This window comes from Henckelia pumila, chromosome 2 (assembly GCF_033568475.1).
Source record: "Henckelia pumila isolate YLH828 chromosome 2, ASM3356847v2, whole genome shotgun sequence".
NCBI classification, from domain to species: Eukaryota; Viridiplantae; Streptophyta; class Magnoliopsida; order Lamiales; family Gesneriaceae; genus Henckelia; species Henckelia pumila.
In genome coordinates this window covers 187,989,363-188,015,927 of record NC_133121.1, presented here as the reverse complement: position 1 = coordinate 188,015,927, position 26,565 = coordinate 187,989,363, and positions in this window count along the sequence as shown.

Genomic DNA, 26,565 nt, shown 5'->3' with positions numbered 1-26,565 from the left:
GTTGTTCTTGGCAGAGTTCTGGTTGTTTATTCTCAGTCAGTTTTGAATTTGAGCGTCGTTCGGAATTGTTTTGATTTTTGGAAGATTATTCAAAATTTGGGTTTTGGAGATTTGTTGGGTTTGAGCCATTTTTGGTTGTTTGATGGTTGATTTAAGTTTATTGGATTGATATTATACTATCTGTATTTCCGGTTTGATCAGTTATAGCCGTTATGCCGCCAGTTTGAGTTTTGGAATATCAATCGTTTATATTGATGAGATTTTGGATTTAGGAGTTGGAATTGAGTTTGAATGGTTGATTTGGATGGATTGACATTGGAATTCTTTTATATCTCCTTTCAGATTCAGTTGCAGATTTTGGAGTCCAGAAATTACAGAATTCGAATCGTTGACGAATTGATCGAGGTTTGATATCGAGGTTACTTTATTATTTGACTTGAATCGAATGATGTTTGATTGAGCCTTTTGTGCTTGTAGCTTGTCTGGATTTCAGCTACGTCAATCAAAGAAGAGGTAAACGACGACTTTGGAATGGAATAGGACGATTAACTCGAATTCGGAATGATTCGAGTGCCCTCGGGAAAATCACATACTTGCATGCTTCTTGAATTATATGTTATTTGTTTTACTGAAATCAGATGAATGAGTTTTGATTTGCATTGCATTCATATTGAGCCAATTACCTTTGTTTTGCGGGCAAGAGAGGCCTAGAGGAGTTAGATGTTCTGTGGACTATAGTTGAGTGACATTGATTAGCAGATTTTTACCAATTGTCGAGAAACACTCTCTATATGTGCCCAGAGTCTAGAGGAGAAAAATATGCACCGTCCACCTCGATCGGGAGAGTCGGTGTGTTGGTGATATTTTGTCCTCGGGATCCCAATTGAGAAAAGAGAACTTTTACCTTGCGATTATCCAGACTTGATAATCCTTGTTTTAAAGACATGCATTGCACATTATGCAATTGATTTGGAGTTATTAAAATGCTATTGGAACTCTTGTTTTGTTATTTCATATATCGCGTTCGATATATTATTTGATATAAATGCTTTGTCTCTTTTACTGGGAATTGTATTCTCACCGGATTATCCGGCTGTCGTTTTGTTTGTATGTGTACTTGACGGCAGGTGGGACAGGATCGAGTCAGAGATCGCATGGCTAGGTGGTCGAGTTGATAGAGTGAGGCCTCGTCATTGTAGGAGTCTATTTTGTTTTCGAACTCGGTTGTACTTGCTGTATTTTGATTGTAGAACTTAGTAGTGATGCATGTTCTACTAGATTGATTATTGTACAACTCTAGAACTTCATGTATTGTATTTTGACAAGTCGGATATATTAATGCATGTTTACGATTAAGTTGGTTTATGGTTTTGCACTTTCCCAAGCTTTAGCTTTGCTTTTTGGGAGTGTTTTTCAGTGCAGGTCGAAGGGGCAGCGCGCCCGCGCGACTCGAGGAGCGCCCGCGCCTCTCCTGGGCTTGAAATTTTGCATTTTGCGAAATTTCGGCGCGCCCGCGCCACCTAGAGGAGCGCCCACGCCTCCCCGGGGCTTGGAATTTCGCATTGTGCGAAATTCCGGCGCGCCCACGCCTGTAGCTCGATTTAAAAAAAAAATAATTTGATTTCTTTTCCGCGGCTCCTCGTCTTCGTTTGTGTTTAATTAAATGAGTTTAGATGATTAGAAACGGGGTCTCACATTAAGTGGTATCAGAGCGATAAGTTTCTTGGACTGAATTAGAGTGAGCAGGGTAGATCGAGTTCGCATGAATTGAATTCTCGCATGTGGTTGAGTTATTTAATTGTTTTTTTAAATACCATGCGAGCATGCTTTATTACGTGTAGATTATTTGAACTGCATGATTTTGTGGTTTAATTTGTGAAGCATGAATTATCTGGAATATAAACTGTAATTGTTTCTCAATTGCAACTGAATATTTCTGAGATAGAAGAAGATTATTGAATAGAGATTATGGACACGAGATGATTGAGTTGAGATTGAGATGTTGTGTCCTAATGCTCTCGAATTTGAAATATGCGTTCCTCGATAAATTTTTGAACAGGAACATTTCGTATCGAAATTCTATTAAACGAGGTTGTTCTACGACCGGAGAATGGACGTTACTCCAACGCCGATGGAAGCCTTGTTGATGAGGTTCCAGACCTTTCAACCCCCAACCCTGAGAAGTTCAAAGAGTGCAGTGGAATGTGTGAATTGGTTAGAAGAAATCGACCAGTTATTTGATTCTTTAGAATACAACGATGACCGTAGAATTTGGTTAGTTATGTACCAACTGCAAGGGACTGCCAAAATTTGGTGGATTTCTAGGAAGAAGGCATTAGAGAATCAAGGTTTGGTTGTTTTGTGGAGTTTGTTCAAAGCTGAATTTCTTAGGCAGATTCCGTTCCAAAAACCGACCGTGTACAGAGGGAGTACCACTAGAGATCGTTTGCAACCGAGAGGACGGTCATTCAAGAAGTATGGGAGTAGTTCTTCCAGCTCCAGAAGATCGAAACAGTCTGGTTCCGGACATAGTTCAGGATCTTCCGGTGTATCTTGCAATAACTGTGGAGGTCGACACCTCAGTGAGCATTGCCTTGGGATTTCTGGATGCTGCAATATCTGCCATCTTCCAGGACACTTTTCTAGGAGATGTCCTCAGCGTTATACCAGTGGGTCTCAGTCGGGGAGTTCTTTTAGACCGATGGTTCAACAGGAGGGACAAGCTCGTGTAGTTCCCTCATTTCAACTGCCGCACGAGAATCGGCCTAGAGGCTCTCCGATCATGAATCAACCTCCGATTCAACAGACGTTGAATCTTTCTCTCCATGAGGATCCGCAGACTTGGGCTGCACCCGATGATGACACAACAGGTAATTGTTGAGTATGATTTTATGCTCTTATTCTGATAGTTCTGTTACGCTCCTTATTCTTAACTGAGGATATTACTATGATGCATCCTCTGCCTTTTGAGCTTTTGCATTCCATAGTTGCTTTTGTCTGTTGTATGATCGCTTGATTTCAGAATTGTACGGAGGAATTCTCTTTGTATACAAATGATGTCTTAGAATCTAGCCCGAATTGGTTGATAAATCAGTGGTTAGAGAGTTTTGCTGGTATTTCCAGATGAGATTCCGAGATTGCCTCTGATTTATGAGGATAATTTCAGCAACGACATGAGATCGGACATCATCAGTTGAGAGTTAGTAAAAAAAAGAGGTATGGAAGAGTGGATTCGGAATGAGGTATGGCCGCTTTGATTTTGTTGTAGTACCGTTTGAATTGTAAACTCGTCTTTAGTTTTATAGACCCTTTGAACTGAACCTATCAGAGATGTTAGATGAATTCGTAAGTATTCGATCGGTGGATTTCACATCCGTTTGAAGAGTTGTACTGATCTTTTAGATTCTTGGTTGATGATCGCTGATTGCATGCCAACCAGTGATATGCTATATTATCGACGTCGAAATTTTGTTTGGTTTGAGTTGTTCTTCTCAACCATGTTATCTGGAGGTGGAATTTCTGTTGATCACCTCACGACCGGCACAAAATGAATTGATCTATATCGACGTCTTCACCTAGAATTTGAAGATGTTTGAGTCCTATCGCAGATTCTGTGAGAAATTCTTATCGTTCGTAAAGCCGATTACTCAGCAGGTTATATTCTTATGTCTGGACTTAACCATATGAGACCAGTTCTTATAGATTTGAATAAGAGATTGACCAGCGCTTCAGAATTCTTTATTCTTCTGTATTGCATACCTTACGGTTCTTTGCACTTATTCTTATTGAGATTTGAGGTTTATTCTTGTTTGGAAGAATCAATTATTAGCCTGAGCATCGAGACAGCTGAAGACGCTCGAGACTCAATGTCTGAATCTGGACTTTGATCTCGTCGCGATCTTATTGATTAGAAGATCTGTATCGCTTTTCTTATGAGGAAATTTCCGTAATCTTCCCTGAGGTTGGTAGCTGTAGTAATAATTTTCCGTACAGACTGAGTATAAGAAAGAGAAGATGATTAGAAGTACTGAGGAATTTCTGATTGGAATCTTTTCATTCCGGGGATATCGAATGCAGCAGCTGTTGCTCTAAGCCGAAAGATATGTTTTTATTTTATCTACTATCGGTAATTCTCTTTGAGTGACGATTGATACAGTTTCGATTTTGAGTTTGAAGCAGGTATGAGAATTCGTTGAAGAAATTCAGATTAGGTTACAGTTTGAGTTTCAGTTCAGTGCTGAGATCGTATGTTGGGACTAATTGTTTTGCTACGTCAGATGTTTCGAGAAAGCAGAGTATCTAGAGATCGGAAATTTTGAGTTATTCAGTATTCTTTCAGATGACAGAAGGATATTCAGAGAATTGAGGGATTGATCTTTTCAGAACAGATGCAGAAGGAAGTTTAAAGAATAACTACTGATAATCTGGACTGTCCACAGCTAGTAGCTGAGAGAGAGATCTGATTTCGGTGGTACAGTTTATTATTTCAGAATAGAATTGGGAACTTTCGACAGGTGTTGTTGCAGAGCTACCGGTCAGTCTGAGTTTGAATTGCCACCGTGTTTGATTGACCGATTGATGAATCTGCTATTGTATTCCCTACAGAATGGTTCTCAGACATGATCAGATGTTAGTGTTTCTGTCAGAACTTTTGTCAGATTTATTGAATGTCGAATTTGGTCATTTTAGATAGAGATCTTGGTTATGGCCTTTCTTTTGGTATAGTCTTCGAAGAGACTTTTGTTATTCTAGTACACCTGAGTTCAGTGATTATCCTCAGAACGACGGACAGCCAGAACAGATGATATGGATTAGAGGTTTGCCTCTTGTTTAGAAAAAGTTTTTGTATGAGCAGTCTATGCCTTCTCTTAAGCTCAACCTTAACCAGACTTGGTAAATCAAGGTACCGATCCTGAAGGTCCATGGTTCTAATGAGAGGAAGATATGAAACTCCCTGATCCAGGGAGGGGAAAATCTGAAGCATGGTGCTTGACCCTTGCGCTAGCCGACGAGTGTTGCTAAATTTTATGAAGTTCTTGTACAACAAAAACTATCAGATGATTATCTGGATGGAATCTTTTGACGAGTTCTACGAGCAGAATTGAAAACCTCCATTGTATGGGGATGGTTCTTCTTTTGAATCACCTATTTTGGGACCAGAATTGTTTCGAGGTTTTGATCAGTTGATGATTTTGTGTCAAGAATGAAGATGACTTGGACTAAGCGGTCGAAGTATTCAGATTTTAGATGCAGAATTTTGTATTTTGGTCGGAAAGATCGAATATTTCGGAAGACTCCGAGTTTCAGAAAGATTTGTCAGAGATGAGAAGAGAGATAAATCGTCTCTGAGATTGTTTGAATATCATTAGAGTCCGGAGATGATGGGCGATCTTTTTTACAGACTTGTTTTATTCCGTCTCTTTCTGGTTTTCACGTAGTGTTTTCCGTCTTTTGATGCGGATTATCACCGAATCCTTGTTGTTGGGTTACCAGATCAGAATTTCTTTTGCTTTTTAGCTGATGAGACCGGATTTGTTGAGATGACAAATCTCTTGAGATGACTAATTCAGAGTTTCGACCTGAATCAGAACAGTTCTGAGACAAACCGTTTCAGTTTGTATTAGTGCAGTAAAGTTTCTACGGATTTGAAGAAGCAGTTAGAAGAACAGAGTTTGTTTGGAGCAGCAAATTCAGGGTTAGTCCTGAGAGAAGAATCTTATTGCAGTCTTGACTCTATCTAGTTCTTATGAGATTGAACCGTTTTGATTTCGAGGACGAAATCTATTTTTAGAGGGGAGAATTGTAACGCCCCGAATTTATCTTAATTGAGCTTGGTTGAGTTAATTAGAGATTTCAGAGTTCACGAGCCGACATGATTTTGATCAGGATCTTTTTTGCAAATTTTGGAATTTTCAGGGACTAAAATGCAAAAATGGAGATTGTTAGATATTTAATGGGCTTTTGACTTTTCTTCCCCATTCATTCTCCTTCTTCTTCCTCTCTCCCTCGCCTCTCTCCTCCATAGACGACGCCCAAACCCATTCCAAGATTTGTGATTTCGATTTCCGGTCGATCCGTCCATTGGAATTTATTTCTGAAGGTAGATTAGCAATCACGGCAACGAGAGCTCCGTTATACCGTAAGTATTTCTCCGATCAGATACGTTTTGTTTTTCGGATGTTGTTAGAATCGATTGGTTTTCGGGTATGTTGTTCTTGGCAGAGTTCTGGTTGTTTATTCTCAGTCAGTTTTGAATTTGAGCGTCGTTCGGAATTGTTTTGATTTTTGGAAGATTATTCAAAATTTGGGTTTTGGAGATTTGTTGGGTTTGAGCCATTTTTGGTTGTTTGATGGTTGATTTAAGTTTATTGGATTGATATTATACTATCTGTATTTCCGGTTTGATCAGTTATAGCCGTTATGCCGCCAGTTTGAGTTTTGGAATATCAATCGTTTATATTGATGAGATTTTGGATTTAGGAGTTGGAATTGAGTTTGAATGGTTGATTTGGATGGATTGACATTGGAATTCTTTTATATCTCCTTTCAGATTCAGTTGCAGATTTTGGAGTCCAGAAATTACAGAATTCGAATCGTTGACGAATTGATCGAGGTTTGATATCGAGGTTACTTTATTATTTGACTTGAATCGAATGATGTTTGATTGAGCCTTTTGTGCTTGTAGCTTGTCTGGATTTCAGCTACGTCAATCAAAGAAGAGGTAAACGACGACTTTGGAATGGAATAGGACGATTAACTCGAATCCGGAATGATTCGAGTGCCCTAGGGAAAATCACATACTTGCATGCTTCTTGAATTATATGTTATTTGTTTTACTGAAATCAGATGAATGAGTTTTGATTTGCATTGCATTCATATTGAGCCAATTACCTTTGTTTTGCGGGCAAGAGAGGCCTAGAGGAGTTAGATGTTCTGTGGACTATAGTTGAGTGACATTGGTTAGCAGAGTTTTACCAATTGTTGAGAAACACTCTCTATATGTGCCCAGATTCTAGAGGAGAAAAATATGCACCGTCCACCTTGATCGGGAGAGTCGGTGTGTTGGTGATATTTTGTCATCGGGATCCCAATTGAGAAAAGAGAACTTTTACCTTGTGATTATCCAAACTTGATAATCCTTGTTTTAAAGACATGCATTGCACATTATGCAATTGATTTGGAGTTATTGACATGCTATTGGAACTCTTGTTTCGTTATTTCATATATCGCGTTCGATATATTATTTGATATGCATGCTTTGTCTCTTTTACTGGGAATTGTATTCTCACCGGATTATCCGGCTGTCATTTTGTTTGTATGTGTACTTGACGGTAGGTGGGACAGGATCGAGTCAGAGATCGCATGGCTAGGTGGTCGAGTTGATAGATTGAGGCCTCGTCATTGTAGGAGTCGATTTTGTTTTCGAACTCGGTTGTACTTGCTGTATTTTGATTGTAGAACTTAGTAGTGATGCATGTTCTACTAGATTGATTATTGTACAACTCTAGAACTTCATGTATTGTATTTTGACCAGTCGGATATATTAATGCATGTTTATGATTAAGTTGGTTTATGGTTTTGCACTTTCCCAAGCTTTAGCTTTGCTTTTTGGGAGTGTTTTTCAGTGCAGGTCGAAGGGGCAGCGCGCCCGCGTGACTCGAGGAGCGCCCGCGCCTCTCCTGTGCTTGGAATTTCGCATTTTGCAAAATTTCGGCGCGCCCGCGCCACCTAGAGGAGCGCCCGTGCCTCCTCGGGGCTTGGAATTTTGCATTGTGCAAAATTCCGGCGCGCCCGCGCCTGTAGCTCGATTTAAAAAAAAAAATTGATTTCTTTTCCATGGTTCCTCGTGTTTCTTTGTGTTTAATTAAACGAGTTTAGATGATTAGAAACGGGGTCTCACAGCTTATGTATTACAAAACATATATAAGATATGGTGTCATCAAGATATCATAGTTGAGTGTAGAAATAGTTCATTTTTAGGTTTGGAAAAGGATGTTGGTGTCCTTCTCAAAATCAATAACCTAAGCATTGACGACGGTGATATTATTTTAAATAATAATAATAATAATAATTTTGGGATTCGCCTATGAGTACTGTATCATTGGGTTTTTATTATTTTTAATGTAAAAATTAAATTTCAAAAATAATGTGAAATTAAAAAAGTTGTATTAATAACGTAAAACGCCATTGCGAATGGCGGACGCTCGATTATTTTTTTTGGGATATGAACCAAAGTCCCACATTGGTAGATCAATAAAAATGATCATGAGTTAATAAATGGAATGATATCTTCATTGGTATGAGGCCTTTTGGGTGGTTCCAAAAGCAAAACCATGAGGGTTAGACCCAAAGTGGACAATATCTTACCATTGTGGAGATATCCGGATTCCGTTGTTCTAACAAGTGGTATCAAAGCCATGGTTTGATGGAGCCAATGTGGGTGGAATCCTCGGAATTAAACGAAGGAGGTGAGGCTCCCGTTAAGATCCGTGTTAAGCTCTCGAGGGGTGATGCTCCCGGAAATTCATGTAAGGCGTGCGCCTCAACGCAGTGAAGTGGAGTAACCTCGATTAGAGACGAGATTGAGGGGAGGCCCGGACCATGTGAATAATGGTGTGACTTCATTTGAGGGGAGGATTGTTGGGATATCAACCAAAGTCCCACATTGGTAGATCAATAAAAATGATCATGGGTTAATAAATGGAATAATATCTCTATTGGTATGAGGCTTTTTGGGTGGTTCCAAAAGCAAAATCATGAGGGTTAGACCCAAAGTGGACAATATCATATCATTGTGTAGATATCTGGATTCCGTTGTTCCAACAATTTTAATCTAGCATCTGCCACACTTGGCAGCTAGGGGTGGGAAATGTTATCGAAATATCGAAATACCGTACTTACCGTACCGAAAAAATATCATTTATACCAAAAAATTCGGTATACCGAAAAATTTCGGTACGGTATGGTACCGTACCAAAATTTTTGGTATCGGTATCGGTACACATATTTAAAAATTTGGTATTTTCGGTATATACCGAATACCGAACAAAATTCATATTTTTAAAAATTATTTAATATACATATAATTAAATATTTATTAAGCTTCCACTAGTCTTGATCACTCTCTCTCTCTCTCTCTCTTGTCAGTCATCTCAAAAACCCATTTTCCTCTCACGCGATCCCCTTTGTTCTCAAGCACTAATCGTCAGTCTAGGCTGCCGATTTGCTGCCACAGTAGCCGGAAAACATCCGATTGAAGCTATATAAGGTTAGAGCTCGTCCTTTGCTTCAATTTAATACCAAAATATCAAGAACTGTGTGTTAGTGCATTTAGTACCGTGAACAATTTGGTTTTATTTTCAAGTCTATGAATATGTTGCTGAATCCAAATACTTAACTTGATTTTGCCTTTGGTGCTGATCTTCTTGTGTCTTTGCTAAAAGGATTGGAGTTTGCAGGGTTCAAGAGATGGTGCAGGAAGCCTTCCATCGACTAGACCCCAAAACATTAGGGGTCTAAAAATCACTTCAGATGTACAATTTCTTTGGTAAAAAAGAAAAAAAATGAAAAAAAAAGAGGAGAAGGAAATTGACATCAGCCTTTTCCGAAAAGTGGCTAGTAAACTTAACTTGTTATTGTATCTTCTTTCTCTTTTGTCTATATATACAAAGGAGATTTAATTAGTTCACCATAGTTTACTTGAATTTTGCATTTTAGATGTGTTGTTTTAATTACTGGAAATTAATGATTTTTTGTTGTTATAATTTTGGTATTGATGGTATTATATCGATACCATATCTAATTTTGATATACCGAAATTTTACGGTAAAAATGGTATGAAATTTATGTCGTACCAAAATTTTGGTGTACCGACATTACGACATCGGTATCTATTTTATCGGTATCGAACTTTTTGGTACGTTATGCGGTATGATCTGCAAACGTCGGTATACCGTACCGACCCAGCCTTATTGGCAGCGGACGCTGCCTACATGGCACTGTCCCCTGGCCACCCACCCCGCTGTCAACCACCGCCGACGCACCATCTACCCATAATCATCCACCCCCACCCGCCCATCTATTTTTTTAATAAATGATCGGAACACGGTCTTTATGCGTACATTTTCTTCACGTGTAAATAATTGAATACGATACAATTTTTTCACGCATAAATAATTGTGACGATTTGATGCGGAAAACACGCGTACAAATCTATTATATATATACGTACAGATCTCATTCGAAATATATCATTCAACAAATTCAACAAACTTTATTGCTCTCCTATTCTTTCTCTGTTTTTCATTTCCACTCGTTTTCTTTGTTTATTTTTCATTTTTATATCCAGAAAATGGCAAACATTGATATATTTTCATATTTTGGTGGTCATGTTATTGTGAATAATGGATGGGTTATGTATAGTATTCCTTATACTAGACCGATGCGAGTATTACGATCTATTGCTATGTTCGAGTTGGTTGAAGTTGTGCATCAAACATTGATGATTGATCCAATGTATTTTTCTCTCAAATTGTCAACGAAATATTCCTTCATGAAAAATTCATCTTGGCATGAAATTCAAGTGAATCTTGTTGATGATAATGCGCTGGAGTTTATGATGCAATCTCCCAATATGCGTATACTGCATTTGTACGTCGAAGCAAACCAAATTGTCCATCACGTTGGTCATGTCGACCAAGAATAAGATATTTTACACGTTACTGAAGGAATGAACAACATGTATATGTATCCTGAAAGTGTGTAACGCCCCAAAATTAGCCTAATCGAGATTATAGGAGATTAAGATTGCTAATCAGAAATTAGGGAATTTGAGGATTTAATTGATATTCGATAAGGGACTATTTTGCCATTTTTGGAATTTTCAGGGACTAGAATGCAAATATTGAATTTATTAGATATTTAAGGCATCTTAACTTGTATTCTCCTTCACTTCTTCTTTCCCACACGCCTCATCCCCCATTGAAGAGCTCCAAACGTGATTTCAAGCTTCTTGATTTCTCGGTTTGCTCAATTCATTCGATAGATTTTCAATCTGAAAGCATATTTGAGATCACAACATTGAGAGCTCCGTTTTGAAGTAAGCTTCTTTAAATTCTTTGATGTTTGAATTTTTTGAAGGTTGTTAGAATCGATTGAAATTCGGATACGTTGTTCTCGAGCTAGTAGACATCGTTTATCTGCGGTCGGATCATAATTAGAACGTTGTTCGGAATTGTTTTGAATTTATCTTGTGATTTTCGAAAATGGGGATTTGAAATTTGGTTGATTAGAGTTGTTTTGATGAGATTGGAGTTGTATGAGTTGAATGAGTTATAGTACTGCTGTCTGCGATTTTCGGATAATCAATTTTTAGCCGTTATGCCGCCGGTTTGAGATTATAGATTTTGGGGAAATTGTTGTGAGTTTTGGATTGGTTTTGGATTGATTGATGTTGATGTTCTTAATTATCTCCTTTCAGACTTGTTTGAGCATCGTTGGACTCAGAGTTCTTAGAGTTCGAATCATCGAAGAATCGATCGAGGTTTGGTATCGAGTTTACTTTTTTCGTTGAATTGATATTCGTTTGGATTGTTATGAGAATTCTTGTCTTTGTAGAAATCCAGTTTGGAGCAATTGAATCGAGAAAGGTATAAGACGACATTGGATGGAATAGGACGATTAACTCGAATCCGGATTGATTCAAATGTCCTAGAGAAATCACATACTTGCATGTCTATGTGAATTAATTGAATTACATGATTGAATGTTTTAGTTTTTCATATGCATTCATATTGAGCCAAACATTTTGTTTCATTTGAATTAGACGATCTGGGGATTATAGTCGAGTGGCACTGGTTGGCGATTTACTACAGTGACCGATCAACTCTCTATTGAATGCTCCAGAGTCTGGAGGATTGAAGTATACATCGTCCACCTCGAAAGGGGAAATCAGTGTGATTGCTGTGATATTTCATCCTCGGGATCCCAACCAACGAATCGAGGAACTGATTTACCTTTTGATTATCCGGATGATAATCTAGACTTTTGAAGTCATGCATTCATTTACTCTCATTTTGAATATCTGGAAGTTGATGTATTTCATTTTGAGAGGCCTATTTGTTATAGCATGTTGACTCTTTTATTGGGAATATTATTGTCACCGGATTTATCCGGCTGTTGTCTTGTCTTTGTATGTGTGCTTGGAGACAGGAGGGGCAGGAACGAGTCAGAGATCGCATGGATAGTTGGGATGTGAAGATAGAGTGAGGACTTGGTGTGTTAGAAGTCGATTATGTTATCGAACTTAGATTATACTTGAACTTGCTTTGAGTTGTTTTGTATAACTAGAATCTTGCATGTAGTACTCGATCGAATGAATGTTCAACTCTAGACTTTTAGGGGTTGGATCCTTTTGTTGGAATTATTTATTCAAGTTGGATATATGAATGTTGTTTTGAATGGATTTTGAGTTGGAGATTGGTTTTTGGAGAAAAAGCCCAGATTTTTGGTTCAGAGTGTTGCTCGCTCAAGCGGGTGTTTCTTGTCACTCGAGCGAGGCACTGTTAACAGGAAATAAAAAAAAATTATTTGTTTCAAGCTTTGCTCTTGTATGCTTTTATGTTGGTTTATTCTAGTTTAGATGATTGAAACCGAGGTCCTCACATTAAGTGGTATCAGAGCGATAAGTTTCTTGGACTGAATTAGAATGAGTGGGGTAGATCGAGTCCGCTTGAATTGATTTCTTGCATGTGTTTGAGTTACTTAATTGATTTATTAAATACCATGCGAGCATGCTTTATTAATTAAGAATTATTTGAGTTACATGATTATTTGATTTAAGTTTCTAAAACATAATTTACTTTAGATATCAATTGCTTGGATTCCTGGATCGAATTCGAATTTTCTCGAGATGGTTGAATTATTCGAGAAAGAGGTTTTGGACACCAAATGGAATTGATGGAATTGGATTATCTATGTCCTAAATCTTGATTATCAGATTATGGGTCTTCGAAGAGTGTTGAATAGGAACCCACCGCCAGTAATTCCTACGAATGAGAATCCTCCTGCAGTCACTCCTTCGAACGAATAGGGAAATACAGTGACAGATCAGATGGATGCCATATCTACGCCAATGGAGACCTTATTGAAGAGGTTCCAATCTTTCCGAGCCTCGATTATGAAGAGTACGGAGAATCCAGTTGACTGTGAGAGCTGGTTGGATGATATATATCAGCCTTTTGATTCTCTCGACTATGTCGATGATCGACGTACCAGGTTAGTTATTCATCAGCTGCAGGGTGTTGCTAAGAACTAGTGGATCATGACAAAATGAGCCATTGAAAATCAAGGTACAACTATTAACTGGAATCTTTTCAAATCTGAGTTTTATAAGCGTTTTTTTTTCAGTTTCGTATCGAAAGGATAAGGGTGCTGAGGCAGAACTGATGAGACAGAGAGGGAATCGGTTTGTACCTCAGCAACAACAGAGACAGTTTCAGGCACAACCGACTCAATATCAGAATCAACCTCAGAGATCAGAGGGTGGTAGCAGTGGAGGCAATAGGAAGGACTACTTTCGTCCCAAGGGAAAACATTTTAAGAAATCTGGGAGTAGTTCTTCGAGTTTGGGTGGCTCGAAGAAAATTTTGGTTCAGGACAGAGTTCTGGATCTTTTGGAATGTTTTGCAACAATTGTGGAGGTCAACACCTCAGTGAACATTGTCTGGAAATATACGGTAGTTGCAATATCTGTTATCAGACAGGACACTACGCTAGGAGATGTTCTCAGAGTGATACCATTGGATCTCGGTCGGGAAGTTCTTTTAGACCGATGGTTCAGCAGGGGCGGCAAGCTTCTGTGCTTATTTCCTTTCAGACGCTGCAGAAAAATTGACTAGGAGTTTATCCGATTATGAATCAATCTCCAATGCAACATACTTTAGTCTTTGCTCTGAATGAGGATCCGCAGACTCGGACTGCACCTAGAGATGATAGGATGGGTAACCATGCGAATTTTTGGTTTTTCTGCCTTTTGAATGATAGATAGTGATGCTTTCCCTATTTGTTGAGCTTTTGGGTTACCGTAGTCGGAACTCTTGATTAGAATGGGAATAAGATTGAATTGAGCAGTATGGTACTTAGGTTATCGGATTTGGATTTTATTATCTGTTGAACTGTTTTAACCAAGTACAAGGCAATCGAGGAATAATTTTAGAATTTTTCAGATTCAAACTCGAGTCGATAGACGAGTGGAGATCCTTCAGTAAGAATTTTGATTTAAGGATTTCTTAGATTTTTGTTCCGTCGATGAACCGTTTGTTATAGGAAGGTGCGGAAGAATTCGAGATGTTTTCAGTTGAAGTCCTGGATTGTAACCCGTCTTGGTTGATATTCCAGTGGTTAGAAAATTACAGACAATGATATAGCCCGATGAGCTTCCAGTTTTGAGTCCGATTCATCAGATTGATTTCATCTTGGAATTGAGATCAGAATATCGTCTTCCTAAGACCGGAATCAGAACGAGGAACAGAATCATTCAGAGATATTTAGATGAATTTGGGGCTATTCTTATCGATGAAGTTCTTATCCATTCGAAGAGTCGTACTGATCTTTCATATTCTTATAGAGTGGTTTGCAGAATTGCATGCCGAGCAGTATATGCTATCCTATTGACGTCTGATTTTTGATGAGATCGAGTTATCTTTCCTCGATCATTTTATCTGGAGGTGGAATTTCTGTTGATCACCTCAAGACTGGAGCTAATATGAATTGACCTAGATCGACGTCCTTACATGAGATTTGAAGATTATGAGGTTTTATCGTAGATTTATTAAAGAATTCTTATCGTTCGTGTAGCCGATTACTCAGTTAACTTCGAGGATCATATGTTCTTCTGTCTGGACTTAATCTTATGAGACCAGTTCTTATTGATTGAAGAAGAGATTGATCAGCACTTCATTATTATTTTATTTCTTCTGTATTGATGACCTTACGGTGCTTTGCACTTCTTCTTATTGAGGTTTGAGGTTTATGCTTGTTCAGAATAATCACTTATAGCATGAGCATCGAGGCAGCTAAAGATGCTCGAGACTCAAGGTTTGATTTTGGATTTTGAGCTTGCAGCGATCTTATTGATTAGAAGATCTGGCATCTATTTTTCTTATGAGGAGATTTCCGTAATCTTTCCTGATCTTGGAAGCTGTAGTACGGATTTCACCGTACAGACTGAGTATGAGAAAGATAAGATGATTAGAGGTACTTAGAAATTTCTAATTGGAAATCCATTCTATCCGGAGAGATTGTATACAGCATCTGATGCTCTGAGCCAAAAGATCTGTTCTTATTTTATCTACTATCGGAATTCTCCTTGATTGATGAATACGACACTTCCGGTTTAGAATTCGAAGCAGATAGGAGGTCTTTCAGAACTTTTTTTTCGATCCGAATCGGAATTTATTGAGAAGATCAAGATCATTCAGAGATTTGATTCGATTTTTAGAATTCGATGAAGAAAAGTCAGAACTGAACCAGTCTGAGATTCAGTTGGTGTTGATGCTTTAATGAAATTAAGCATATTGTTGTGATAGATGATTCTGATGGAGACATCGTAACTTGAGATTGGCACCGTGTAGGCTTTTTCGTGTTCTTTCAGATGACCGAAAGATGTTGGATGCTTTGAGGAATCATATGGGATAGAAGCAGACTGTAGCGACCCAACCCGGATACACTACCTTATCAGAGTTAGAGCATAATTAAGCATGAATTTAAAATAAATCGCTGCGAAAGACTTAAATAAAAGCAGACCGGCAGAATAAAACCGGTTAAACAAATTCGATTATACAATCAAATCGAATTACAAATAATCCTAAGGGTTAAGACCTAAAGCTAAGCCTTCTATCTTCTAGGGTCACTGGCCACTCCAAGCTCCTGGTGCTCAATCCTGCACCTACACCTTCTCCGTCGAATGAGGTGTCCAAACATATAGAAAAAAACTGGACGTGAGCGTAAAAACAGTACTCAGAGGCGCCATGAATATACAGGGCAATGCTGGATAGCTAGTCCGTGGTGCCGCTCCTATATTCCCCTATCCACTATAGCGTCTACTCCACCGTCGTGGTCGCTCCTAGGGATAGCAAAACCAGGGGACACGAATCCATAAGTATTAACTCATCACCGATGGAAACTATCATAACTCACATCATACCAGATGCAGTCTACCGTACAAACATGCATGTGCTAAAGCCGTAAAACATATAAAACATGTAGCACATACTCATGCATCACATATAATATATATCATGCTGGCTATCTCAGTCAGTACTTACGTATCTTACTACAGGCAGTCCTAGCAGTCCCACTCTAAGTTCTCAAGCCTATCATCAACGCTACAATGCAAATACTCATGCATCATTAATTAAGCTCTAAAAGCCTTAACTAAGCTATTGCATACTCCCAAATAATTTAAGGAGACCATAGCTATACCTGCGTCCGTCTTCAGCCCGCTGATGGCGATTGCCTCAAAACTAGGCCACAACTCCGCTACAACGCCTGGATCACAATGCCACTTCTGGAATCCTAAAAGGACGCCTAGAATTCCCTAGATCTGAGTTAGAAGGATAAGAAACTAGAGAGAAGAGAGGAGAGGTGCGAGTTGAAAATGAAATCTCGGCCCTTATTTATAGGCGAACTTCGGAGCCTCCGAACTCGACTTCAGATCCTCCGATCCGGTTTGGATCCTCCGTTCTTGACTTCGGATCCTCCGAAGTCCCATTAGTGACGTCACCAATGATGTATAATCTCAGTACAACTTGATGGATACTGTTCGGACAGTCCGATCGATCTTCGGATCGTCCGAACTCCTCGGGCCTCCGATCCTTGGCTCCGATCACGTTCGGATCCTCCGAACTCAAGTTCGGAGTGTCTGAACCTCCCGAACCATACCCATAATTTTTGAGTGTCCTGGATCTATTTTTGGACTCCCTTAATCCATTTGAAATCTCCTTAATCATGTTTTACTTAATCTCAACGTGATCCTATGATTAATTACTCATTAAATGTTAATTCTGGATACGGGTCACTACAAGACGAAGAACGGTGTTTGAGGTATGTTTCCGATGTTGTGAATTGTCAACAATTGAAAACAAAGAGAGAACGACCCGATGGTCGGTTGTACAGTGTATTCTAGTTCAGAATGGGATAGAGTCGTGTTCAATGGATTCATCATGAAGCTTCTATGAACAGTCCGAGATTGAGGTACTATCTGATTAAGATTGATCTATAGATGAAATCTGCTACTGTAGTTCATACATAATGATTCTCAGAAATAATCAGATGATAGTTATTCTGTCAGAAATTTTGTCAGATTTTTTGATTGCCGAATTTGGTCATTTCAGACAAAGATTTTTGTTATACCTTTTCTTCGGGCATAGTCTTTGAAGAGACTTTGTTATTCGATTACATCTAAGTACAGTTGTTGTCCTCAGAAGGACGGACAATCAGAACAGACGATTTGGGTTTAGAGGCTTTGCCGAGCTGTAGTGTTGGGCCAACCCAATATCTAAACAGCCTGATCGGGCTAGGTGAGGGTGAACGGTCCATGCCATCTCTTAAGCTCAATTTTACCGAACTTGGTAAATCATGGTACCGATCCTGAAGGTCCATGGTTTGAATGAGAGGAAGATATGAAACTCCCTGATCCAGGGAGGAGAAGTTATGGAGTAAGGTGCTTGATTCTTGCACTAGCTGACGAGTGTCGCTAACTCCTATGAAGATCTTGTACAACAATAGCTATCACATGATTATCTTAATGGCATCTTTCAATGAATTGTACGAGCAGTATTGTAAATCTCAATTGAATTGAGATGATCTTTCTGAGTCACCTGATTTTGGACCAGATTTGTTTTGAGGTTTATGAACAGATGAAGGTTGTCTGTCGAGAATGAAGATGACTTGGACTAGACAGTAGAAGTATACAAATTATAGATGCAAACTTTTGTATTTTTGATCGGAAGATCGAATATTTCTGAAGATTTTGACTTTATGAGGAATTTTCAGATGAGAAGAGAGAGAAATCGTCTCTAAAATTAATTGAATATCACTAGAGTCTGGAGATGATAGGAGATCTTGCCTACAGACTTGTGATGAAGCGTCTCTTTCTGGTTTTCACGAGGTGTTTTTGCGGATTAGCAGCAGATCCTTGTTGCTGAATTACCAGACCAGATTTTCTTATGCTCTTTAGCTAATGAGACCGGATTTGATGAGATGTCAAATTGCTTGAGACGACTGATTCAGAGTTTCGACTTGAATTAGGAGCAGCTCTGAGACAAACCGATTTAGTTTGAGATAGTGCAGTTAACTGTTACAGATTCGAAGAAGAGAATTGGGAGACAGAGTCCGATTTGAGACCGCATTTCGGGACTTATTTCTGAAAGGTGAATCCTTTCTGCAGAATTGGATATTATCACTTATCTTTTGAGATTGAACCGTATTCAATTTCGAGGACGAAATTAGTTCTTATAGGGGGATAATTATAACGCCCCAAAATTAGCCTAATCAAGATTTTAGGAGATTAAGATTGCTAATCAGAAATTAGGGAATTTGAGGATTTAATTGATATTCGATAAGGGACTATTTTGCAATTTTCGGAATTTTCAGGGACTAGAATGAAAATATTGAATTTATTATATATTTAAGGCATCTTGACTTGTCTTCTCCTTCACTTATTCTCTCCCACATGCCTCATCCCCCATTGAAGAGCTCCAAACGTGATTTCAAGCTTCTTGATTTCTCGGTTTGCTCAATCCGTCCGATAGAATTTCAATCTGAAGACATATTCGAGATCACAACATTGAGAGCTCCGTTTTGAAGTAAGCTTCTTTAAATTCTTTGATGTTTGAATTTTTTGAAGGTTGTTAGAATCAATTAAAATTCGGATACGTTGTTCTAGAGCTAGTAGACATCGTTTATCTGTGGTCGGATCAGAATTAGAACGTCGTTTGGAATTGTTTTGAATTTATCTTGTGATTTTCGAAAATGGGGATTTGAGATTTGGTTGATTTGAGTTGTTTTGATGAGATTGGAGTTGTATGAGTTGAATGAGTTATAGTACTATTGTATGCGATTTTCGGATAGTCGGTTTTTAGTCGTTATACCGCCGGTTTGAGATTATAGATTTTGGGGAAATTGTTGTGAGTTTTGGATTGGTTTTGTATTGATTGATATTGATGTTCTTAATTATATCCTTTCAGACTTGTTTGAGCATCGTTGGACTCGGAGTTCTTAGAGTTCAAATCATCAAAGAATCGATCGAGGTTTGGTATCGAGTTTACCTTTTTCGTTGAATTGATATTCGTTTGGATTGTGATGGGAATTCTTTTATTTGTAGCAATCCAGTTTGGAGCAACATTTGAATCGAGAAAGGTATAAGAGGACATTGGATGGAATAGGACGATTAACTCGAATCCGGATTGATTCAAGTGTTCTATAGAAATCACATACTTGCATGTCTATGTAAATTACTTGAATTACATGATTGAATAATTTAGTTTTTCATATGCATTCATATTGATCCGAACATTTCATTTCATTTGAATTAGATGATCTGGGGATTATAGTCGAGTGACACTGGTAGGCGATTTACTACAGTGACCGATCAACTCTCTATTGAATGCTCCAGAGTCTGGAGGATTGAAGTATACATCATCCACCTCGAAAGGGGAAGTCGGTGTGATTGTTGTGGTATTTCATCCTCGGGATCCCAACCAAAGAATCGAGGAACTGATTTATCTTTTGATTATCCGGATTGATAATCTAGACTTTTGAAGTCATGCATTCATTTATTCTCATTTTGAATATCTGGAAGTTGATGTATTTCATTTTGAGATGCATATTCATTATAGCATGTTGTCTCTTTTACTGGGAATATTATTGTCACCGGATTTATCCGGCTATTGTCTTGTCTTTTTATGTGTGCTTGACGACAGGTAGGGCAGGACCGAGTCAGAGATCGCATGGATAGTCGGGATGTGAAGATAGAGTGAGGACTTGGTGAGTTAGAAGTCGATTATGTAATCGAACTTAGATTGTACTTGAACTTGCTTTGAGTTGTTTTGTATAACTAGAATCTTGCATATAGTACTGGATCGAATGAATGTTCAACTCTAGAATTTTAGGGGTTGGGTCATTTTGTTGGAATTATTTATTCAAGTTGGATGAATGTTGTTTTGAATGGATTTTGAGTTGGAGATTGGTTTCTAGAGAAAAAGCCCAGATTTTTGGTTCAGAGTGTTGCTCGCTCGAGCGGGTGTTTCTTACCGCTCGAGTGAGGCACCAGAATTCTATTTTTTTAGGCAGGGATTTGCTTGATCGAGTGGGTGTTTCTTACCACTTGAGCGAGAGCCTTCCAAGTTTCCGGGCAGAGTTTTGTTCGCTCGAGTGGGCGTTTCTTGTCGCTCGAGCGAGGCACTGTTCACAGGAAATAAAAAAATTTATTTGTTTCAAGCTTTGCTCTTGTATGCTTTTATGTTGGTTTATTCTAGTTTAGATGATTGGAACCGAGGTCCTCACAAAGTGGATCGTGGGAACAATATATCGCTGGTACATCCAAACCTGATCCTGCAAATTGGCCACAAACGACACGTGGCCGGGAACAAAATGATAGTGCAACAAATTGGAATTCAGAAAATCCAAATTTTGTGCCACGTGTTGATGATCCTAGTAGTAAAAACGACGATGTTCAGAGAAGAGATACCGAGCTAGAGATGTCATACGGGGAGTCTGAGGAAGATGATGATGACAATGACGATGTGGAAGATGTGAATATTTATGCAAATGTTGATAAGGGAACGTCATCTCGTCCACCACCTTGTCAAACATTAGAGAGGCAAGTTGTTCCATTCCTTTCTACCACTTCTGATATGCCATCTTTTTTCAATACATATTTTGGAGAAGAGATTCCTGATTCTATTGGCGTACCTCATGACATGCGAACAAGATACTATAATAAAGAGCGAGGAGAACTGTGTAAACATGGTTTTCAATAATAAGAAAGATCTAATTGCATCTGTGAAGGAATATTCGGTCAGAGTTTCCAGGCGTGAGTATCGTGTTGTTGAGAGCATACACATTATGTGGAAAATACAATTAAAAAATGATTCTTCAACCATCAGATGTCGTTGGGGTCTTCGAGCTTCTTTCAAGGAAAAAACAGGTTATTGGAAAATAACCAGATATGGTGGGCCTCATACATGTATATCTACAAACGTCGGCATAGACCATCACAACTTGAATAGCGATATGGTTGCAAATACGCTATTGGCCATTGTACGATGTGATCCTTCGTACGAGATCAAATATATAATAGAGAGTGAAAGATAAATATGGATATCAAACCTCGTATACAAAGGCGTGGCGGAGTTTGAAACGCGCAGTGAAAATTGTTTATGGAACCTGGGAGAGCTCTGTGCAATTGCTACCAAAATATATACGTGCTCTTTGAAAATACAATCCTGGAACAATTGTCGATTGGAAGCATCTCAGAAACAATGAAGAAATAAAAACATTGAACTATTGTTTTTGGGCGTTCAAGTCGTGTATTGATGGATTAAAAATTGTCGAAAATCATTAGTGTCGATGGTACACATTTGTACACAAAGTACAAACATAAAATGTTGATAGATGTTACTCTAGATGCAAACAATCAAGTTCTACAGCTGGCTTTCGCAATCGTGGATGAAGAAACATATGATTCCTGGAAATGGTTTTTAGAGAATGTTGGCCGACATGTCGTAAGTGGTGAAAATGGTGTGTGCCTAATTTCTGATAGGCATAAGGAAATTGTGCGAGCAGTTGAAGATCTGCCCTATTTCAAACCTCCACAAGGTATGCATCGTTTTTGTTTGAGGCACGTGTGCTCTAATTTTAATATCGGGTTCAAAGACGTGCATTTGAAAGATTTATTCTGGGAAGCAGGGAGACAACATCAGATTTGTAAATTTGATGCAACAATGGAGGCAATCAAGAACAAAAACATTTTTCCACACATATATTTGGCTGGAATATCGAAGGAAAAATGGAGTATGGCCCATGATAGAGGTTGACGTCGTGGAGTGATGACAACTGATAAGTGCATTTTTTATGCATTAGTTCGTGATATTTTTATGTCTATTTTGTGTGCATTCATATTTTTTTATGTGTTTTTATGTGTTTTAGTGCATGTTTGTGTATTTCACTCTTTGGGTTAATTTTGTAGGAAAATAGATTTCTGAAGAATGAATTACGAAGCAGCCTTGGTAAAAAATTCAAATTTATTTTTAGAAAGTTCGAAATCCAATCTTCACTGTTCAAAATAAAGTTCAAGATGTTTTGAAGTTGCTGTCCAAATTTCAGCTCGATCCGACGACTAGAATTCAAGATATAAATTTTTCAAAATCGTCGCGCGGAGCAAAAAAATCCACTTGCTCGAGCGAGACTTGTGCTCGCTCGAGCGAGCAAGACGTGCCAAACATATTTCAAGACAGAAATTTCTTGCTCAAGAGAGAGGAATGCTCGCTCAAGCGAGCAAAGCGAGCCCAGAAATCCTTTGGAATAGAGTCATGCTCGCTCGAGCGAGACCTGTGCTCGCTCGAGCGAGCGGAGCGTACAGAGTTTGTATTTTTGGAAACTCTTGCTCGGGTTGGATGCTATTTTTTGAATATTTGGGCATATAAATAGATCTTTTAGCATCAGATTGAGGGTTCCAAACGCAGACAACACAAGGAAGTCGACTACAAGGCTTGGAAGAGAAGATTTCTACACTTTTTCTTCTTCCGTTCTTCTTCTTATATTATTTTTGAATCATTGTTTTCAATTATTGAGTAGATTTTCTTCAACCAAGACGGTGTGATTGGGCCGGACAAATTCATGTAGAAACTTGGATGTTTATTTGGGATTTTTCAGACTTGATTTTATTTTATTGATTGTTAGATTCATATTTGTCTTGCGGATAGTCTGATCAATTGTTTGTTTGCATGTTAATCGATTTCAAGTCAACATATGAGGTATTGATTTTGATCACTTTGATAATCAACGCATGGTAAAACCGACTAGAAATATAATTCAGTTTCAGTGTGCGATTTTGGTGTAAACTGAATTTTCACAAATATTTAATGCATTCAAATTTGATTTGAGTTATGAAAGATTAATACTTCAATATTTGAGTAGGTTTGATTGTTCTAAAAATAGACCTTTGAACAAGTTAGAAGAATTCCCGTAATCTGAGATTAAATCCGAGTCCTGAATCGGCTACATCTTACATGATTTGTTCGGTACCTACGTGTGTCTTGGTTGTCTCGATTTAATTAAATTTTCTTTTCAACTATTTTAATTCTTATTTATTAAGCAGTTTTTATTATAAATTCTTATTTATTTAAATAAAATTGCTTTTTATGATTTTGTCTAGATTAAGCTAAATGATTAATTATTGAGAATTGACTGCAGTCCCTGTGGGATCGATACTTGAACTTTCAGTCCACTTTACTATTACTTGACCTGGTACGCTTGCCAGTAGATTCATATCACACTGATTTAGCCAGTCAAATTTTTGGTGCCGTTGCCGGGGATTGTTTAGTTAATATTAGGATAGATTATTTGCTTGAGACTAGATATTTTATTATTGTTAGTTATTTACTATTTATTATTAATTTTGTTGTTTCTTACTTAGGAGGTACTTGGAGATGGATCATCGACAGGTGTTCACAAGGTTTGGCCAACAATACTCGGAGCCTTTCTATGCTGCTTGGGGGAGATTCAATGATTTGGCAAACAGCTTTCGATGACATAATTTTTCAAATTACACTCTAGTGCAGATTTTTTATGGTGGATTGGATGAGATAACAAGAAGTTGGGTGGATTATGGAGCTTTAGCCACTGGCAGTCATTTATTCAGAAGAGATGATAATAGTGCGATGCACCTATTAAATGATATGGCGGATTTTGACTACCATTGGCATTGTGATCCTTCACTGCAGGGTTGGACTCACCAATATCCTCCAGAATTCAATCCCAAAAATTTTGCGAACCAACCACCCGAGTATCAAAAAGAGTGTCTAGGGCGTTTTGAAGATTATGTGGCTCAGTTGGAGAACATTGTGCGACAACAGACAGAGATAAATCAGTTCTTGGAAAGCCGCATCAACTCTTTGAGTCTTTTAGATGAACAGATTGCGCGCATTTTAGAACCATCTTCAGAGATTCTCCAAAAGACTGAAGCGAGTTGTGTTGATCAGTTATCATGGGCATGTGATCTTAAAGCAGTAATTGAGCCAGAGCAAGAAGAAATATTTTTTGAAGAATCTTCATGTGAGGAGGAGCCAAAAGTGATAGTGGAGGAGGAGGAAATATTCAAGGTGAAAGATTTGACCTCGTCAATGAACTATACATGTACACCACTTGAAGATCCATTCTTTCCATTGATGCCAACTCCACAGTATTCCATCCTCGATGAGCTTCAGCCTCGATTCGGAGTCTCCTTCCATACTAATCAGTTCATGCCGAGTATTGCTGGACCGAGAAGCTTACAATGCCAATGTCACGCCAATATTGAGGGCGTACACAGTCAAAACCCATATGTAGAGTCGTATGATTCCTATTATAGGTGGCAGCCGCTCTTTGATGGTTGCTTCTGCATAGTCGGGTTGTAGACTGTAAACTTGGTGCTGACTAGGAGGCAACCCAGTGTTCTTTCCTTTAATTTTTATTTTATTTTTGGTTTTTGTTTATTTCTCTTTGATTTTTGCTTCTTTCCCATTATAGTGTGTCGTGCCTAACTGATATACCTAGCCTGCTACCGCCCAGCTGATACTGCCAAGAAGAAAGAGGAAGAATACGCAACCAATGGAGTGTTATTTTGGTTTTCATTGTGTGTTTATTTTGCATTCTGTTTATTGTTTTGAAGCATTGAGGGCAATGCTTTGGATAAGTATGGGGGTGTGTCGTTTATCATTGTGTTTTGCATTCATATGGTCTAGTTCATTGCATATAGTTCATAATCATGCATATCATTATGTTTTGTGTTTTTGTTGTAAGAATAAGTAGAATGATGAATGTTGGCCGATGATGATAGAGTTGTGAAAAAAAAATTTTGTTTTTGAGAAAATGTTGCTTTTGATTGAACATGAAAAATTGTTGGTTGAATCGTGAATAATTTTTAAGCACGCATGTTAGACTGATGTAGTGTAGCGAAGTAATTGATGAAGTTCGTGTTTATTTGACCATTGCACGGCAATATGTGTTTGTTGATCATGCTAGTGTCTTTGAATTTCTGATGATTTTATGACATTGCATGTATGATCTTGGGCGCACCTAGAAAATTTTTGAATTTTTTAAATATTTTGGTTGACACTTTAGTTAACTCCATCCGGGTTACGAGCAAGGGATTGAAATCCTAATCCCTTGTTCTTGACTAAGTATGCGGATTCCATGGGGTTGAAATTTTTTTGAGATTTTTAAAATAACAATTCCATCCGGGCTTGGAAAATGATTGAAATCCAAATCATTCTTCCATAGCTAAGTTTGCGGGCTTAATGGAATTGTTGCTCCATTCGGGCTATAGACGAGGGGATTGAAATTCTAATCCTATCATAGTTATAGCTAAGTTGCGGGTAATTATTGGGGGTTAAGAAAAACAAAACCGGGTGAAAATCCGATGGTGCGTAATGTTACGCCTTAAACGCATATAAATCTTGGATTATGAGATTAATGTTTTTAATGCATTAACAAGTCTCAATTCTCTATGTTTTGATGACTAACAAAACTAGGTTAAAAATGTTACTAATGTTTACAGTGAGCGTATTACAGAGTTAAAATTTTCAAGTTGAATTGAGGCTCAATCTATCAAAGATCATATTGCAAACAGATTGCATTGAAGATCAAAAACAAATTTTGAAGAATTATACTGCTATGGGATCGAAAGCTCCAATTGGAGAACGGAACCTCCGATCAGGATCAGAAGCACCTTCAGAAGCTAAGGGACAATTGGAAGCTCCGATCTATTTATTAAAGCTTTTTAATGATCGGAAGCAGAACGAAAGCTACGAAGTGGCGAGATCGGAAGCTCCGATCATGGATCGGAAGTTTTGATCTGCAACAGAGGCCTGATAATCCTGTCCGGAAGACTTTTGACCGAAAAGACATTTAATGCACCGATCGGAAGCTCCGATGATGGATCGGAAGTTCCGATCCTATACACCCACGTGATCTCAGAATTCAAATTTCGGAAGCTCCAATGCAGGGAACGGAAGTTCCGATCGATGCCGAAGTTGCAACTATAAATAGAGGCCATTCCAAGCCATTTGAAGTATCCAATTCACTCTCTTCTCTTGCAAACATCTTCTCTCATTCAAAGTGTTCTATCAAAGATTTATTCGATATATTCGCTCAAAAATGTAGAGTTGTTTGTAAAAATCATTTGTGAGTTGGTTGTGCAATCTTTGTAAACACTTGAGTGTGAAGCCAAGTGTGTTTTTGTGTTGAGGCTATCCTTGGAGCCCTTAAGGCCAAGTGTTTGAGTTGTATGGGCGCGGTGATTGT